Genomic DNA, 19,947 nt, shown 5'->3' with positions numbered 1-19,947 from the left:
TAAAAACTGGAAAAATTCTGAATTTTTACTGTCCTATCTTTCATGATTTTACTGCCATACCTTTCCATGCAATAGATTGTGATACTGCCACCTTCATAAACACAGATTTGGGATAGTAATCTGGATCTTCAGTTTTTAAATGCTAACAGAGCAGGAAGGAATTCAGGATTACATTCCATCTGATATGTTTCTGCCTCTCCTCCCTGTTCTGTGCTCAACTTGTGACCATTGTGTCTGGAAACAGTCACATCAGCTAAGTAATAGAAAGATTCCATCACTTCGCTGAATCATTTTTTGATGTTGTCTTCATGTGGTTCCAGTTCTTTGTTGTTGATTAGATGAAGCCAGATTTCCGCTGAGATGATGATTGTAGTATCATCAGACTCTAACCTGTCAAGTCCTTCCACAACCTCCTTTAATTGCTTTTTAAATTGAGTGCCTCCTGCAGAGTTCCTCATTGTGTCCAATGCATCACTCCCTTTTGGGGGCCTCATAAAGAGATTTCAGGAGAGAAAAGCTGACAACTGCAACCATGATGCTGGGTGACTGAAAGCCAAGAGAAGGGGACAGAGCAAGTTTCACCATCATGGCTATTACCCCCACCGTCTCCTGGGACCCTGGATCTTCTTCATCCTAATCCTGACAGATGTCCTGACCAGACCAAGCCAGAGAAAAGGAGAAGATGATCCACACCACCTCCAGCAGCGCGGGCCAAACATGAAAACCACCTGGGATATGAGACTGTCTCCTCCACCCCAACCCCAATGTGTCCTTTTCCTTCCCCATCTTATTTCTTCTTTCCTATCCCTCTCCTTCTTCCTTCTGTCTAATACAAGTCTGCAGACTGCACATTTTGCAACACTGCTGTGAACCTGTGACCAAAAAGGCAGAGTCTTCCCCAGGAATTGAACTTAGAGGGGGTGTTAAAATGTAAGGGAAAGAGGTTCAAAAAAACATTGGCAAACTGTGATGTAACTAGTTGACCACGGGACGGGATGAGAGGGGTATAGGGCAATCTTGATGCAAAAACAAGTTTGCCAGGTTTTGGAGTGACTGATAAGATAAGTATAACATGTGTTATACTTGTGTTTTCCAGCAGCAAGGTTGCAAGTGAGAGTCAGCACCAGAGATAGAAGCTGCCTTTTCTCTCTCTGTTGTTCTTCTCTCCCCTTTTGTGTGTTTTTGTCTTGTTTTGCCTTCTAGGAAATGGGTTCGGACAATGACAGCACAGCCCATCTAACTTCTTTTCCCCATAAAAGGACTGGGATTACCTTTTCTAATATCTTCTAAAAGACTGACAAATAAAGGGGTGGGGATTCCTTCTAAAGACTCTCTACAGCTAAAGGGGAAGGGAACAAGGAATGTTGTTAAAATAGAAGCCTTATTTAATACTTTACATTTCAAATGCTTTAATTCTTTTTCCTTCTTTTTCTTTATCTTTAATAAAAGTCTAAAAGGATTTTTAATGATCTATAAGTCTCTGTATACCAACCCTGAACCTTCTTTAACACTGTTTAATATTGGACAGTTTCAGGGTCACGTTAACAACTTTGACTCTTTGGGCCTTTTATTGTATCTCAATTAATACAATAGACCCCATACTTCAGTTACAACCATTTTGCTCCATTCTAGCAGCACAAACCTATGTCCAGTGGATCCAACCCCTGGATATTTCCTCCATAATGGGACCCTTGGAGGTCCTATCTAGATTCTATCTGCGGTACTTATGGGGCCCCTATTCCCTTAGGGTATGTCTACACTGCAATTAAACACCTGCATGTGGCCCATGTCAGCTGACTCAGGCTCGCAGGGCTGTAAAATTGTGGTGTTGACATCCAGGCTGGAGATCAGGCTCCGAGACCCTTCGCCTGATGGGGTCCCAGAGTTTGGGCTCCAGCCCAAGCCAGAAAGTCTGCATTGCAATTTTACAGCCCCACAAACCCAAGTCAGCGGTGGGTATTTAATTGCAGCATAGATGTACCCGTAGCATCTAGGCACCTCAACATCTGTAATATATTAGCCTCCCCCAACACCCCTGTGAGGTAGAGCAGTGCTAGGATCCCCATTTCACAGATGGGGAACTGAGGACCAGAGAGACAAAGTTACTTGCCCAAGGTGACACAGGAAGTCTGTGGTAGAGCAGGGAAGTGAACTCAGCTCTCCCAAGTGCCAGGCTTGTGACTTGACCATCCTTCCTCTCCCATGGTACTCTTCCCTCCTAGCTACTAGTAGAGGTGATGTGGCTAGGACCCCCTTGCATCATAGCACTCCCAGCTGCCATACAACTCCTTGGGACCTTCAGAGACCAGTGCAGCCTTCAGGAACCAGTGTAGAGCAGTTCAGGGTTGTGGGGAGTTAGGGGACAACTTTGACTCTTTTAACTCAAATGTGCCAAACTGAAGAAAGTCATTCAGTAACCAGGGCCCAGAGCTGCCGCTCCCCATAATCTGTGTGCATTCTGAAACCCTAGCAGGACAGAGTTCCTAATGGCTTTCTGAACTGGGCATCGCATGTCCTTATTTGGCAAGATTGTCTATTTACCTCTGAGATTTATAATTTACATTTTCAGGAGGCTTTAAGCCTAAGTCTAGACAGAGAATTAGTTTGCACTTTGTAAATTCTTATTTGTACTCATATTGAAGGATTTTAAATATATATTTGTGTTAGCATTTGTAAATAGAGTAGTTGAAGCAGGGGACTGGGAGCCAAAACTCCTGAATTCTATTCCAGTCCTGCCACTGACTTGCTGTGTGACTTTGGGCAAGTCACATAACCTGTCTGTGATGATGATAATACATACCTATCATACAAGGATGTTATGAGGTTTGTAAAGTATTTTGAGATCTTTGGATAAGAGAAGCTATGTATGTGCGAACATTTATGTCATAATAATCAGAGTACAGTAATTTTATAGTACAATTTGTTTACATCTCCTGAAGAGATGCGCTCTTTGGGTGACTATCTCAGCAGCACCTGAGAGTCTGAAAATGGCTCTCTCCTCTGAAGAAAGTACTTGTGAATATAATCTGTCCAGCAAGGTTTGGCTGGGCTGTAGTTGTGAGTGTGCACTTTTGATGGAAGAAGTAGGTTGTTTGTGACAGTAACTTTAAATGTGTTTTTGTGTTGTTCCTCTGGTAAACAGGGTTGAGGTATTTTCATCTGGAATGTTACAGGTCATTAGTCCACCTTTGAGCATTTTCAAAAGAAAGCAATTATAAACCGTTGATTTATCTCATTTAAGAAAATGAGTTGCTAGTATATGTACTTTAACTTTACAAAAAGATTTCATAAGGACTTAGAGCAAAGTAGATTTATTGAAGTACTATATGTGCAGCAGACACATTTGATGTGATAGACTATAGTAATTTCTTGCTGTGGTCTATTGCATTGATGGCCTCTACTTGAGTGATAGTTGTACTCTTAAGAGACATCTCCAAGTAAGGCTTGTTAAATGGACTTACATCCATTCATGGCTGATGGTCGGTAGAACAGCTGCCTCCATTTAATGGTATTTGTTCTAGAGTTGGACTGAGGAGGCGATATCTGGAGCTGAATTAGGTTTAAATTAGGGTTTGTGGCTCAAGTTTAAAGCTGAATCTGGGTTAAGGGTTTGGGTTTGTATCAAATGATGCCAAAATCTCCTGAACGTTCCTTGAAAGCACCTAGGAGAAATTTCATAAGAATAGTAGTTCTTGCAAGGTTATTACATATGAAGTGGAAAACTGGCCCCTGCCAATCTGGATCCAGCCTGCAATCAATCCATAGGGGTGGTCTGGAATACAGAGGTTCAAGTCTGAATACCTCCAGCAACTGAAAGGGTTTGTATTCAAGGTTTTGGTATCAGCTCTTCTCTAGCCTTCACAACAAGCTGCCAAATCTTTTCCTCATCAAAATTAAGCCTTTAAAAAGTCCCCAGAACTAGATTTACCTTCAAAGCAGCTGTTAATTATATGGGTGATTAAAAAAGGAGATTCTTTTGTTGACCTGGAGAGACTGTCAAATAAGAATTTGTAATGATTGAACAGAATTTAAACACAGCTATTCATAGTCTGAAAGATTCTTGATGTTTTGTATTTCTAATCACCCACATACAGCCCAAATGATGTAGTAGGGAGAAAGGTCAGCTAAAATACACAGGTCTACACTGGGGGGGGATTGATCTAAATTACGCAACTTCAGCTACGTGAATAACGTAGCTGAAGTCAACATACTTAAATCGACTTACCGTGGTGTCTTCACTGTGGTGAGTCAACTGCTACCGCTTCCCCATCGACTCTGCCTGCGCCTCTCACAGAGCTGGAGTACAGGAGTCAACGGGACAGCGCTCGGGGGTCGATTTATCACGTCTAGACTAGACGCGATAAATCAATCCCCGACGGATCGATCACTGCCCGCAATCTGTCAAACCCACAGACATGTTTTGGCTTTGGCAATTGCTGTGTGTTCTCACTACAACTATAGTATTTATAGCACAACTACAGTAATACAGTCCTACATTAAATATAGTAAAATTATTCATTTTATCTTAAATATTACATGTATGATAGTGTATTATATTTTTGTTATAATGAAATAAAACCATAATATTTTATTAAATTAGTATAGGGCCTGGGCCAAATTATAAGGTATAAGAGGGCATAACTCCATTAACAGAAGTGAAGTTCTGTCTACTTATACTAGAGCTGATTTTGGCCCATAGTTTATATACCATCTCTAGTTTTGACAGTATTACTATATAGCTCTCATAATTTTATATGAACACTGTGTCCTACCAGTTCATAAGTGTTATTTGTGGTAACTAATATTTTCAGCTGGATAGACAATTTTTCTCCAGTATTATTTATGTAATGTAAAAGGGGGTGGGGGCTCTACCTTTTCCTTCAGGAAATTTCACCCTTGCCCCACCCCCCTCCCAAGGTCCCACCCCTTTTCTAAGGTCCCACCCCCACTCACTCCATCCCCCCTTCCTCCCTCACTCACTGTCTCCAACCCTTGCTCAATAGCTCATTTTCACCAGGCTGGGGCAGGGGATTGGGATGCAGGATGGCTCCAGCCGGGGGTGTGGGCTCTGAGGTGGGGCCAGGGATGAGGAGTTTGGGATGCAGGAGGGAGCTCTGGGCTGGGGCTGAGGGGTTTGGCATGTGGGAGGGGGCCCAGGGCTGGGGCAGAGGGTTGGGGCGTGGGAGGGGATGAGGGTTCCGGCTGGGGGTGTAAGCTCTGGGGTGGGGCTGGGGATGAGTGCTTTGGGGTGAAGGAGGGGTCTCTGGGCTGGGGCAGAGGGGTTCAGATTGTGGGAGAGGGCTCCGGGCTGGGGCAAGGGGTTGGGGTGTGGGAGGGGGTGCAGGGTGCGGGCTCCGGAGGGAATTTCAGTGTGGGAGGGGGCTCAGGGCTGGGACAGGGAGTTGAGGTGTGGGAGGGGGTGAGGAGTACCAGTTCTGGGAGGAAGTTAGGCTGAGGGAGGCAGCTCAGGGCTGGGGCAGGGGGTTGGGGTGCGGGAGGCGGTTCAGGGTGCAGGCTCCGGGCAATGCTTACCTCAGGGAACTCCTGGGAAGCTGCCAGCATGTCCGGTTCTTAGGTGGAGGGACCTGGGGGCTCTGTGCACTGCCCCCACCTGGAGGCGCTGCCCCTGCAGCTCTCATTGGCTGTGGTTCCTGGCCAATGAGACCTGTGGAGTCGGTGCTCGGGGCAGGGGCAGCGCACAGAGTCCCCGTGGCTGCCTCTATGCCTAGGAGCCAGACATGCTGGCAGCTTCCCAGGAGCCATGTGGAGCCAGGTAGGGAGCCTGCCAGCCCCACAGTAACTGGACTTTTAACGGCCCGGTCAGCAGTGCTGACCAGAGCTGCTAAGGTTCCTTTTCGAGTGGGTGTTTCGGTCAAAAACCAGACACCTGGCAACCCTACTTTTAGATATTCCCACTTCTGGAAGGAGCAAGAGGAGTACAATATTTCTTGTAATTGTTTTACACCATGTGTTAGTAAACTCACCCAAGAGGAAATTGCCTGTTCAAAATCTCAGCTAGGCTTCTGGCAAGCATACCCATGTTGTGAGAGTCACATAATGTATGCTTTTATTTTGCAACAGTGTGACTTGGCGCCTGAACCTGTAAACGCTTCTGGGCATAGTGCTTTCTAAACTGAAGAGTTAATGGGATGAGTCACAAGAAAAAGCAGATTACATTCAACAGTGAGCCCAGATCTTCAGAGATAATTAGGTGCCCAGCTCTCATTGATTTAACGGGGTTTAGGTGCCTAAATACCTTTGAGGATCTGGGCCTTTGCTTTGAACTTCATGCCTTGTAGCCCAACCCAAAGTGTGTGATAAGCACTAAAAAGGCAATGCCTGACACATGTACTGAGCTTAGTCCTTTAGGAATTCACTAAGCCACTGCGATTTACTAAAGCCAAAACATTCACAGTGATTTACCTCCATTCTCACTACAGACCACAAAATGTTGCAACCCATACTGCATAATTTTGCAATCCATAACAATCAGGTTTATCTTATTGCTCATCTATACAAGCCAGTGTTCAGAGGCATCAAACAATGAAAACACTAAAATGATGTTGGAGCAGAGTCTCTGTAAGCCTATGTTCCTCCTGAAGGTAAACAACACTGTACTACTGCCATCTATCATACAGTGCCATAAGGAGCCTTCTCATTAGATACTATGGCCATTTATTATTTTTAATTAATATTAAACAGGAGTAACCCTAACTTGTCCTTCTGCACAAACATAAATATGCTTAAAACAATGATATTCCCGGTAAGGAAGCTGATCAGCATATTTCCAGGTTAGAAAATTAATAGAGAGTCCATAACATTCTCTGGAATCAGAATAAGACACTGTGAATTAACAAAAGAATGCTTAAAATAACCATCCCCGTATCTGGGGTTAGATTTAACAAACCAGAACAAAAGCAAAAGAAAACATACGGTACGCTGTTGCTGGCTTTCACTGAAAAGTGCAAAGCCATTTATGCCACTCTCAGGTTCCTGCTGGGTGGGATAATGCAAAGTAATGCAGACACCAAGCAGCAACTTGCAGATGCAGCAGGAATGGCTTCACACTCCTCTGTGAGAGTAATTGTATGGACTAAATCCTAAGACTGCTTTCTTTCCCCTTGGAAAAGGAAAATCAATATCATGCTTGCCAACATGTGAACGCAAATCACAAAACTCCAGACATTAGTCTTAAGAGGGAGGGGTCGTTGTGGCAGCAATCGTATTTATGTTGCCAGCCTTCTACAATCCATACCTGACTCACAGTTGGTTAAAATACGTTAGATGTGGGACCAATGTTGAACTTTTCTGCACCTTTGAAGAAAATTGCAAAGGGGGTTATTGAATTATGACACCTAAAAAACAGAGCTATCAAGCAAAATTCTTCTAACCCTTCTTCTGCCATTTTGTAAGAAAAACAACAGAGAGAAGGAGAAGACAAAACTGCTTTACTGGAGATTCCACTAGCTGAGATCTAGTCCCTAGGATCAACATGTAGTTGATTAGTATCTGACTTCAAAAGGTATTAACATTGAATTTAGTAATATCACCAGCATCGATTCTGGCAAGATTTCTGGAGGCCAATGGTACCTCACAGACCACCTTCAGTGATGTGCCATTGTAGCAGCACTGATTTCAACAAGATTACACTAACATAAAACTGTAGTAGGCCTTTGCTTAAAATTTCTGTAGAAAGAAAGATGTCCATATGAAAGGCAGGATGGGAGGATGCCATTTTATCTCCTTCTCCTCAGTCCTTATTCTCTCTGAGAGCTCCTTCCCTAGGGACCTCCTATGGTGGAAAAAGTCCTAGTGTGGACAAGGAATGACATTTTCAAAAGTACTTAAGGCCCACAAAGGTAATTAGGCACCTATCTTCCAATGAATCTGGGGCTTAGGCTCCTAAATGAGGTAGGGACTTTTGAAAGTTTTACCCAAGGCCCAGATGCTGGGATGGGATGATGCTGAATAAGCTACATATGAATCAACAATGTAACACTGCGGGGGGGGGGGGGGGGGAGGGGAAGCAAACATAATTCTGGGATGTATTAGCAGGAGTGTTGCAAGCAAGACTCGAGAAGTAATTCTTTTGCTCTACTCTGTGCTGATTAGTCTTAGCTGGAATATTGTGTTCAGTTCTGGGTGCCACATTTCAGGAAAGATGTGGGACAAATTGGAGAAAGTCCAGAGAAGAGCAACAAAAAATGATTAAAGGTCTAGAAAACATGACATAGGAGGGAGGATTGAAAAAAATGGGTTTGGTTAGGCTAGAGAAGAGAAGACTGAAAGGGGACATGATAACAGTTTTCAAGTACATAAAAGGTTATTACAACGAGGAGGGAGAAAAATTATTCTTAACGTCTGAGGATAGGACAAGAAGCAATGGGCTTAAATTGCAGCAAGGGCAGTTTAGGTTGGACGTTAGGAAAAACTTCCTGTCAGGGTGGTTAAGCACTGGAATAAATTGCCTAGGGATGTTGTGGAATCTCCATCATTGGAGATTTTTAAGAGCAGGTTAGACAAATACCTGTCAGGGATGGTCTAGGTAATACTTAGTCCTGCCATGGGTGCAGGGACTGGGACTAGATGACCGCTTGAGGTCCCTCCCAGTCCTACGATTCTATGATTTATGACAATGTATCAGGCTCACTTCATGTACACAGCTGAATACAAATTAAATCTGAACAGGAGGAAAGCAAGTAGAAAAGCAGTTTTCTCTCTGAACTCTCCCCACTCTTGTGCCTGTGTAGCCCCTAGCCCTGACTACACAAGCAAACTGCATCACTGTGACATCCCTGCACTTGTGCAGTTAAACTGGTGCAAGTGGAAACAATGCAGCACATCCACACAAGGCATCTGGTTTCAGACACACCAATGCAGCAGGTTCAACCTGCTATAGTAGTATTGTAGGTACCTGTCCCACAGTTCACAGCACAGCTCCTGGATGGTCTGTGGAATAAATGTCTTAATGAGATGCTGACTCCTCTGTGGTCTGCATCTCATTAAGACTTTTATTCCACACACCACAGAGCCAATCTCCCTTCCTCCATACGTTTTAGGGTGACCTCACTGAAGAGTTAAGTTAGCTTATCAGCACCTGGCACTGAGCACCCAGGTTAGCCTAATTTAGGGGTTAGCAGCCACATTGCAAAGCTCCATCTGAGTTACTATGTCCTCATTGGCGCTGTGCTCCACCAAGTGTGCCGCGAGGACTTCTGAGGGACATATCACATGGTTTTTTTGTGCTGCATTCAACTGAGGGACATATCACATGGTTTTTTTGTGCTGCTCTGTGATTCTTTCCCAAAGAATTGTGGAAGGACTTGTCTGTTCTGCTGTGCACAGGGAGAGGGACGAATTGTAGGGTACTGGAGGACTTTGAGCCCTTTCAAGTAGTTTAGCTTGCACCCTCATTGCAAAGTGGGTAGGTTACCAGCCTGACTGAAAGTAGAATTTGGGCTCTAGCATATACTCCCAGCCAGGCCAGCTAGCCTGGCTTGAAAGCACCCCAGTCAGGTGAAAAGGTTGTGTGTGCGGACAAGAGGGCAGTTAGGGGCAATACCTAATATCCCAAGCTAACTCTACCCTGAAGACACCCTTCAAGTGCCTAGGACCTGAGCCTGGTAGTGTGCACTGCCCCATGTCTGCATTCCCAGTTTAAGGCATTTATCCTGTGAACTGCATTAAGTTCTCAGAAGCTCCATGGGGACTGAAGGAAGCTGCCTCCTCTGCTCCCCACTACATGCTGCTTGGCACTCTAGCCCTGCCATGCCTTCCCCCATGTCCCCTGGTATACTCCCTTCCTACTGGCTTGCAGAAGTCAATTCCTGTGCACTTTCTGAGGTATGCAGGAATGGTGCCCTACATTTTCAGACCTTGGGTTGCGGGAGAAGGTACCCCAAGATGCTACTCCTGCAAATTTGCAGAAGTTCCCAGAATGGAGCCTCATTCCAGCATGCCCCCTGATGTCCATGAGAACAGGAAATCAATCCTTCATGCCTCCAAGAGTGTTCATGTATAGATCTCAGCACCTCAGGTAACGAGAGGGGTAGTGGGTGGCAGTAGCAGAGGAAATGCCACAGCTGTTTGTTCTCACTGTCATTGCATGGTACATAGTGACAGGATGTAGGGTGTAATCATGGAGAGTTTTGCAAGTGCAATTGTAACAGCAACAGCAGCTCTTGGACATTGTTGTGCGCACCCCTGCACTTGGGGACACAGGCTGAATTACGAACATGACAGGTGTTTGCAGCACCAAAATCCTCCAGTGTAGTTACAGCTGTGAATGACCTCTTTACATCTCATCTTAAAGCTATAGCCTTCTTCTATTTCTCTTACAAATGCCTTTCTCTGAGAAGCACTCTGTGTTGCTGTGTAATAAAAACCCTAAGCACCTACACCCTCGCTTAGGTTTATTCAGTTTTCATTATACACAAACTTTGCTTGCCTCTTATTTTTAGTTCCATTCCAGCATTTCCTTAATCACAGTTAAAAATCAAAGTGGTAGCAGGGACTCAGATGGTGCTTGCCTGGATGGAATCCTCCTTTTCAGACTCATTTTTGCTTCCTGGCATCCCACAGATTTCCCCCTAGATATGTCCTGACCTGCATAGCTCTCTTCAAAAAGTAGCACTGAAATTTCAAAATTAGAAGCAACCTTATGTTTATTAAAGGATAACCTGCTGAGCATCTCAGGAGCACATCTGCTCCCAACTGCTCTTTATTTCTCTCATCCTGCTGTGTGTATTGCGTGCCTAGGATGAGCTTTATTAAAGGGCCTATGCTGCAGCTATGTCTGTAGATTCATATTCAGACCCAAAGACAGGTCAGCAGTGACTCCTAATTTTTTTTAAACATTATTTGCTAATTTAGGCCTCAATTTTGTCACCTTTCCTCATGTTCAGTAGTGCCTTACTCCACTAGTAGTCCCATTGAAATCAACAGGAGAAAATGTAGAGTCAGGCACTACTTAAAGAGAGTGGGGGCGTGGGGAAGAGGTGAAGGAGTCAGGCATTAGTCTATGTTGATTCGTTTAAACCAATCTCCTCTGTGCAGAGTGACCTCCTTTGTTCTGACTGCAACCAAAAGTCTGTCTACACTAAGCACATTCTGAATAATTGTGCCCATGGTAACAGGTGAAGCTTCCCCTTGGGGGAAGCTAGCCCCCTGCTCATCTCTTCTGGCCAAGGTCCTCTCCCCTGAGCTCGGCCAGGGTGGGAGGCTGAGAGCTCAGTTGGGTTTGAGCTCTCAGCCTTGGCTGGGACCCCAGTGGCTCTGCCCTAGCTGGAGCACTGAGCCCAGAGCTTCTCCTCCGTTCTGCCGCAGCTCCGTCCCCATTCCGCCTGCACTCCACCTCTTCCTCCTAGTGGCCCTGGCCAGGATGGGGTGGGGGCCACAGGGGGACGGACGACACACTGATATAAATTAGAGGCAGCCTTCTGACCTATGGGGTGCATGTGAATAGCTTGCACTTGGCCCTCCTCCAAATTTGTAGCCACTTTCCTAGAAATCATTTATTGATGTGCTGTATCTAGTATAAAGAAGCCACCCTGATGCTGGAAATTAACAGCTGATACTTTTAAAGAAACCCCAATTTCTAATTCCACATTTTGAACTCTGTATGTAATCTGATCCATGGTTTTATCCAGTATTCTATCCTCCTTCCCCAGCAGGTTATGAAGTTTTTCACAAAGGGTTCTCCCATGTCTTGCCATTGGGCACATGCCCTCTCTGCATTGCCAGTTCCAAATTTGCCACACCACGTTCTGCTTCACACAAGCCATCTTCCGGATGGGGTGGCACAGGGAAAGCCCTATCGAACAGTCTCCTTAATGAATAAAAATAACTATCCAGAGATTTCCATTCTTGCCTCCTTCTGGCTTGCCATTCCTTCTGGTATTTCAAGAGGGCTAAGCCCCCCTCATAGCTGTCATATAAGTGTTTGCATAACTGTCTATAAAGACCCACAACCTGCACCGGGAAGTAATGCTTTGGCATCACCATCCAAGCACATTGCTGGGTACTGGGCTGCTTTCTCATCAGTCCACTCATTCACAGAGCGCAACAGCCACTAGTTGTAGTATTATGCTTATAGAATCATAGAGGTTTACTGGGACACTGCAATTACCAGCTCCAGAACACACAGGCAGGACTGAACTTCCTGCTAACTCCCCAGGTCAGATCCACAACTTAACACTAAGATAAGGATATAACACCATCTACTGGTGGAGGGGCTGTCTACAGTGAACATTACATGATTTTAAATTTTTCTCCACTTATTTCTTTTCTATAAAAACTAGCACTATGGTGCAGGGACAGATTACAGCCTATAAGGCTCAAGGGGTCCCGTCCCCCCCCCACCGTGTATTGTCAGTACTACAGGGCTGTGACTGCCTCACTTTCAGGGGGAATATTTGTAATAGAGTGCTCTAAACTTGTTTGGTCCCTCAGTGAAGGGAGTGGGGTTTCCATAACTACCAAGAAAGTGAACCTTCTTCCCACAAACTCTTTTGGTCTGACTACTGCTATTAGGCCTCATGCTCCCCTTCACTAGGAGATATAGGGGGAGCAAAATGGGGTAGAAAAGCCCCCGAACCATGGAAAGTAGGAGCGTCAACTCCACTGTTATCCTCCCTGCCCCCATGTCCAGAGACACAAAGGCCTCACCATTCTAGCTTTGTGGTTTTTGAGGGCAGGGCCGGCTCCAGGGACCAGCTTGGCAAGCAGGTACTTGGGGCAGCCACTCCGGAGAGGGGCGGCAGGTCCAGCTATTCGGCAGCAATTAGGCGGACAGTCCCTCACTCCTGCTCGGAACGAAGGACCTTCCGCCGAATTGCTGCCACAGATCGCGATCGCATTTTTTTTTTTTTTTTGGCTGCTTGGGGCGGCCAAAACCCTGGAGCCGGCCCTGTTTGAGGGAATGAGCTGGGGCTAAGATAGAGGGCAGCCACATATTGGGGGTGGTTTCCCAGCTAACTGGCATCATTTGCCAAATGGAAACCAACTCTGTAATTATTGCTGGCATCAGGGAGTAAAGAGGAACACACAGACCTTCCACAGGGATCTGCAGGTTTGTCCTTCCTTTCCCCTGGGATCCTGGCATCCCTTATGTAAACCCTTCACATTTACACCTAGGTTTACAGGACATACCCGTAGCCCCTTCCATTATTACCACCAGATCCTTTCCTTCTTTGAGGGCAGAATCAGGCAGAAACTCAATCGGTTGGATTCTGCTCTCAGTTTACACTAGTGTCAATCCAGAGTAACTCCACCAAAGTCGCTCCACTTTTATACCTGTGTGACTGACAGCAGCACTGTGACTGACAGGCCCAGTAAGTTTTAACTTGTGGAGTTTTCTACTGGATTTTTAACTCCCTGGAGGTTTTTTTCCCCAGCAGGGAATGTAGAGTTGCCAGACATCCCTAATGCTAGGTTCCTGCTCACAGCGTCACTTCTCAGAGTTCACGATTGACCTTCAAAAGGGTTCTCTTACGCCCTCATGAACTATCTTCCTCAAATGACATACAATACACAGTCCTAATGTAGCACTCCACAGAGACAACACAGTATCAATGTATCTTTTATACGTGCAGTCCTGCACAAATTTCACCTGCCACTGTGTGGGACAATAGTTTTCAATTAATTAAAATGGCTCCCTGAAAAAGAGACATCTTCTGAATACAAGGTATTGTACATTATTTAAAACTGTTGCTGTTTAGAAATGATTGCTACTCTTAAATATTTAAACATCTAACAAAAGAAAGTCTTTAAAATACATTTTTTGTGTAGACTTCTGAATTTCTTAGACACCTACTGAAGTTAAAACCCCAAAGTCTCATATCTAAGAGCCAGACTGCAGTATCTGAATTTTCACCCATTTGTTTCTGCCAGATTTTAAAAGTATTGCAGTCTGTAGAGACAGGCCTTAGATACAAAATGTGGTACTGGATCCAGATCCTAAATTTCAGGGGGAAATTCTGATCCAGAATTTTGGTTCAACCCATGACAGAATTGCAGAGTTCAGCTCTAGATCCAAAGGTGAGTGTTCCGATCCAGATTTTGGCTCAGGCCCAGTCACAAGGCTTGATTATCTTGTCAGTTGTATTCATGCAACTCCTATTCACTTTAAATTCCTTCCCCCACTACACACACAATATGGACTTGTTCTTACCACTTATATAGCTCTTGTCATTCAAAGATCTCAAAATGCAGGTCACAGGAGACCAAGTATCAATATGCCCATTTTACAGATGGGGGAAACTGAGATAGAGAAAGATTAAGTAACTTGCCCAAGATCACAGTGAGTTAGTGTCAGAAATAGAATCCACATCAACTGACCCTCAGACCTGTATCCTGTCCATTGGCCTATGCTGCTTCGCTTTCACTGAGTAAAGCTACATAGGTTCCAAAAGACTGAACCAACACAAGTGCTTCAGCAACATTTTATCTTGATGGGGTAAGCATGAAGCACTTCTTATATTGAATCAGCATACCGGATAGTATCTAAGAACTGCTAATGTCATCAGACACTATACTTTGCACACAATTTCAGATTAATTTTCTTGCATAATGAGGGGCACAGCTGATCCTGTCTTAAACCATCAGCTGAGCCCTTAATGGAAGCAATCAAAACAATCTTATCCTTATGGCACAATATCAGGAGAAAGTTCACATAGAAATACCTTTGGCAATTATACCATTAACTGTAAAATACAGTTTCTCTTGCTGCAGAAATGGTGCCGAAAATAAATGTGTAATGCAGCAGTATTCGGCGGAAGAGTCAGTGAACGTAGTAACCATGACTCCCAGAACACTTGCGGTGTGACAGCCTGACATTGCATTTTGACATGTGCACCTTTGCATCACAGCAGCATATGATGACTGTAGGAGTGTGTGGCCATCCTTCCCCATTAAGCTCAGAGGGAGGCCACGCCCCCTCACTCTTGGGTCCCTCTCTAGGCAAAGATTGTTGGGGGATTAGTAGTTTCTAAGGCCTGGCCCTCTAAGCAGGGTCAAGCGGAGGTAGTCCAGGGCCCTGACCTCAGGCAGACCAGAGCAACAGTCTATGGGCTTAGGCCATCAGGCAGAGCAAAGTGACAAGCAATCTAGGGGCTCAGGCCCTCAGGCAAGGCAGAGCGATAAGCAGTCTAGGGCTCATGCCTCAGGCAGGGCAGAGCACCAAACAGTCTGTCCTAGCTCTGGCATATGGAAGACAAACTCAAGCCTCCTGGCCTAAGGGGTTGGCAGCACTAGCGTAGCTAGCAGGGTGCAGGGGAAGCAGCTGCTTCCCCTCAGCAAATTTGCCAAAAGCGGTGCCTTTGGCCGGAGGAGCGAGGGGGTGGGGGGGCCACAGGCTGGCCGCCCGCAGGCAGCAGCACGTCCGGCAGCCATGGGGGGGTGGCGGGCGCGCAGCCGGAGGAGCGGCGGGGGCCGCGGGAGTGGCACGGCGGGGCCGGAGGAGCCATGGCGGGGGAGGGGCGGTGCGGCCAGAGGAGCCAGCCAAGGGGGGGGCGCGGTGCGGCCGGAGGAGGAGCCAGCCAAGGGGGAGGGGGCAGAGGAGGAGCCAGCTGGGGGGGGGAGCCTTTTTTATGTTTGCTCCCCCTCCTCTTAGGAGCTGGCTACGCCACTGGTTGGCAGCAGTCAGTAGGGAGACCCAAGTCCACCTTACTCCACTGGGTCCCAGCCCAGGGCCCTAACAGTGGTGGAGGGCTCTGCCACTGGGTCAGCAGTGATCCCACCACAAGACGCTGACCAGGGTTCAGACACCAACATAACCAACATAACACAACCTGGGCTACTTCCTACACTCCCCTCACAGTGTACCTGTAGCTCGGGGTTGTCCTCCATCTCCGCGGGGTACACTGCCAATTGCAGTCCTAGAAGCTCCTCAGCATTCCTGAGGTCAGGCAGCTAAGGCAAGTCCTCAGCACTCTACAGGGATCCTCTTTAGGCCCCAGCAGTGTGCGGGAGGCCAGTGGCTCCAGCCCAATGGAGCTGCAGCGCCCACCTTTTATACTTCCTGTCCTGGCTCCGTCCACCAGGGGGTGGGTGGGTGTTCTTCACCATCAATCTCAGAAGGAGGCCATGCTCCTCACTACAATGACATTTTATTCCATGTTAATGGAACATTGTGACAGGATTATCTCATCCACATGTTCCATCTCCCTCCTGACACCTGAAAGGGAGGAAGTCAGTCTAATTAAGCAATCAATTTGCAGACACCTAGAAGATAATAAGGTGATAGGTGACAGTCAGTATGGATTTATTGAGAACAAATCATGTGAAACCAACCTAATAGCGTTCTTTGATAGGGTAACAAGCCTTATGGATAGCGGGAAAGTGGTAGACATGGTATATCTTTACTTTAGTATGGCTTTTGATACTGTCTCGCATGACCTTCTCATAAACAAACTAGGGAAATGCAACCTAGATGGAGTTACTATAAGGTGGGTGCATAACTGGTTGGAAAACCGTTCTCAAAGAGTAGTTATCAGTGGCTCACAGTCAAGCTGGAAGAGCATATCGAATGGGGTCCCGCAGAGATCAGTTCTGGATCTGGTTCTGTTCAATGTTTTAATCAATTATTTAGATAATGGCACAGAGAGTACATTTATAAAGTTTGTGGATGATACCAAGCTGGGAGAGGTGCAAGTGCTTTGGAGGATAGGATTAAAATTCAAAATGATTGTGAGAAATTGGAAAAATGGTCTGAGGGAAATAGGATGAAATTCAATAAGGACAAATGCAAAGTACTCCACTTAGGAAGGAACAATCAGTTGCACACATACAAAATGGGAAATGACAGCCTAGGAAGGAGTACTGCGGAAAGGGATCTGGGGTTCATAGTGGATCACAAGCTAAATATGAGTCAACAGTGTAACACTGTTGCAAAAAAGCAAACATCATTCTGCTAATACATATTAGCAGGAGTGTTGTAAGCAAGACATGACAAGTAATTCTTCTGCTCTACTCCGCACTGTTAGTCCTCAACTGGAGTATTGGGTATTCTTGGTGCCACATTTCAGGAAAGATGTGGACAAATTGTAGAAAGTCCAAAGAAGAACAACAAAAATGATTGAAAGTCTAGAAAACATGACCTATGAGGGAAGATTGAAAAAACTGGGTTTGTTTAGTCTGGGGAAAAGAAGACTGAGAGGGGACATGATAACCTTTTATGTACTTGAAAACTGTTATTACAAGGAGGAAGGAGAAAAATTATTGTCCTTAACATCTGAGGATAGGACAAGAAGCAACGGGTTTATATTACAGCAAGGGCTGTGTAGGTTGAACATTAGGAAAAACTTCCTAACTGTCAGGGTGGTTAAGCACTGGAATAAATTGCCTAGGGAGGTTGTGGAATCTCCATCATTGGAGATTTTTAAGAGCAGGTTAGACAAGCTCCTGTCAGGGATGGTCTAGATAGTACTTAGTCCTCCATGAGTGCAGGGGACTGAATTAGCTGTCCTCTCGAGGTCCCTTCCAGTCCTATAATTCCTCCTGCCTGTTGGAGGCTTCTTTACTCTTTTGCATTGGCTCTCCCATGGGCTTGTTCAGAGTGTCACAGTTTCAGGTAACTGCACCTGTATTCCCCCTCTGTGGTCTCTCAAAGACACTTATTTAAGGTTTCAGGCTCCCAGTCTGTGTTCCCTCTAAGCTGGCCACCTAAGAGTCAATCAAGTGCCGTACACTTGATTAGCAGAGCCGCGCATATCTGGTGACATGTATTCAGGTGCCCCCTCCGCTGCTCTGCAGCCGCGCTGCTCCTGCCCTCTGCCTTGGAGCCCCTAGCCAACTGCTCCCTCCTGCTTGCTGTGCATAGTGGAGGGAGGGGTGGCACTGATGTCAGGGTGTCCCCCTCCCTCCGCCTCTCTCCCGACCATGTACCCCCTCTCCGCAGATTGGGGGAGGGGGGACAAGGCTCTGGAGCATGACAGAGCTGCTGGCAGCTGCTGAGGTCTGAATAAGCCTTATGGTGAGTGCCGCTGTGCTTAAAGAGACAGCGCATGGTCTCTCATAGACTTCCCCAGCAGCCAGCACATACACACACATAGTCTCTGTGTGTGTCTCTCACATACACACAGTCTGTCTCACACAAACATACACTGTCTCTCTCTCTCTGACACATACAGACACACACAGAGTCTCTCTCACGCACACAGTCTCTTTCACACTCACCTTGTGTTATTGTTGTTGTTACTTCTTGGTACTTCCTGCAATGCACATATATTCTCTGTAATTTTATTCTTTCAAAGGGCTATTTTAGTTTTTTGACTGGTCTGTGCATTTTATTTCTCTCTTATGCTTAAATTTAGTTATTTGAGTAGTGATTCTAAAATGCCTAACCTGTCCTGGCTGGCGTAATTATCCCTATGGTAACTTTTTTAAAATATAGATTATATCTAGATTTTTTGTTTCTACTGGTGGTGTACATCTGCACACTACCTCGATATTGGTGCACATAACAAAATTCATTCCACACATGGATGGAAAAAATTAGAGGGACCTTGCTCCCAGTCATCACATCTCTTTGGCAGAGACCCACATGTCTCTCCCCACTGCCACACATTGCGATATCCCCAGCAAGCCAGTCTGCCTAAAGACCAGCCCTTCTGCTGTGCTTTTGGCCCAAGGGTTATGACCAGCGAGAGCCAGCAGTTACACATTACCATGGAGTTCTGTCTCAGCAGAGTGCATTTCATCAGGATTAATAATCATACAGAGAAAATATATACAAAACAATAGCAGGTCCTCCAAGCTTAATAATAACCATACCAGAAATCTCCCATCAGTCTTCTGGGCCTTAGCAAAGTCATTCCAAACCTTCAGCACGACTGAAGCCTCCCCTTGGGCAGAATGTCCTGTCTGTTTCTCGCTCAGACTGAAGGCCCTGAGTCTTTTTAAACTCAGCCTTTATATTCCAAGTTCTTTCTTTGCCCTTTGCCTCTTCTCCAGGACTACCCTACACCACTATAGGCAAACCACCCTATGGGGTAGTAGTACTACTCTGGTGTGGTTTACAATCTGTATTACTGTAGTAGTCTAACCCCTTCCCCCCCGCTATTTATAGTTCCTGGAGGAGCTGTGATAACCCTTCCCCCATGGAGTTGTACACAATTCCAAAGTGATACTTAAAACATTCATAAACTTAATACACTATGGTCCCCAAAGATACTGCATGTGGCTGCAATATCTGTTACAGAGCACTCTCTGTGCTGTTCCACGTGCATCAGTAGCGTGCCAAGGGCTGTTCAGATTTCCTCTCCATTCATTCTGCCAAGACCCAGGCAAAGTGAGAGGAGTGTTGATTAAACGTGCCGGACTCTCAAAGCTACACACAACTCGAGAGTTATAGCTTGAATACCAGCGAGTTATAGTAAGAAAAATCCCCATTTTCCTTCCAACTGCATTAAAAATGTTGGGCATTATGGACCAAGTTCCACCTCAGATCTACATCCTCACCATCCCATGGATATCAGGGGATGGCCCGTGTGCAACTGAGGACAGTCTAATAGGTTCTTAATGTGAATCCAAACAGGTACAGGATATGTGTTCACAGAAGTCTGCAAGAACTAGAAATTTTGTGCTGCTCCTTGGCTCATGCTGTGATCAGTTACAGTATCACACCCTTATTTATTAGATAACAGCACACAGTTGTGCAAAATCAGCCATATCAAGAAGCAAACCAAGCAAAAATGTTTTTTAAAAGTTCCTGCTGAGCCCTCACAATGGACTGCTAATCAGAAATTACTATCGAAGCATAGACATATCCAAAATCGATGTGCTAACCCACCTCAAGTAGGCTGGCTAATTAGAACAAACACAGAGCAAGAGAGCTTCAATAGCTGTCAGATTGTCACTAAAGGCTGGCAGGTACAGGTCCTGCTCTGTTGGAAAAGCTCTCTGAATCCAGGCAGCCAAATAATAGGTAGAAATAGATTTCCAAGAAAC

At 45.6% G+C, this 19,947-nt stretch overlaps 1 protein-coding gene across 1 annotated transcript in view; it reads right to left on the bottom strand.

Annotated features, from left to right (window-relative positions):
• AGPAT3 (1-acylglycerol-3-phosphate O-acyltransferase 3) overlaps positions 1-18,836 on the bottom strand; it is a 187,070-nt gene extending 168,234 nt beyond the window's left edge. The window contains exon 1 of the mRNA XM_054005249.1: positions 18,772-18,836. The gene's annotated coding sequence lies outside the window, so the exon portion shown is untranslated. The remainder of the gene's footprint in view (positions 1-18,771) is intronic.
• Between the last annotated feature and the right edge of the window lie 1,111 nt (positions 18,837-19,947).

This window comes from Malaclemys terrapin, chromosome 1, assembly GCF_027887155.1.
Source record: "Malaclemys terrapin pileata isolate rMalTer1 chromosome 1, rMalTer1.hap1, whole genome shotgun sequence".
In the NCBI taxonomy this organism is placed as follows: Eukaryota; Metazoa; Chordata; order Testudines; family Emydidae; genus Malaclemys; species Malaclemys terrapin.
This window is presented reverse-complemented; position numbering and strand designations above follow the sequence as displayed.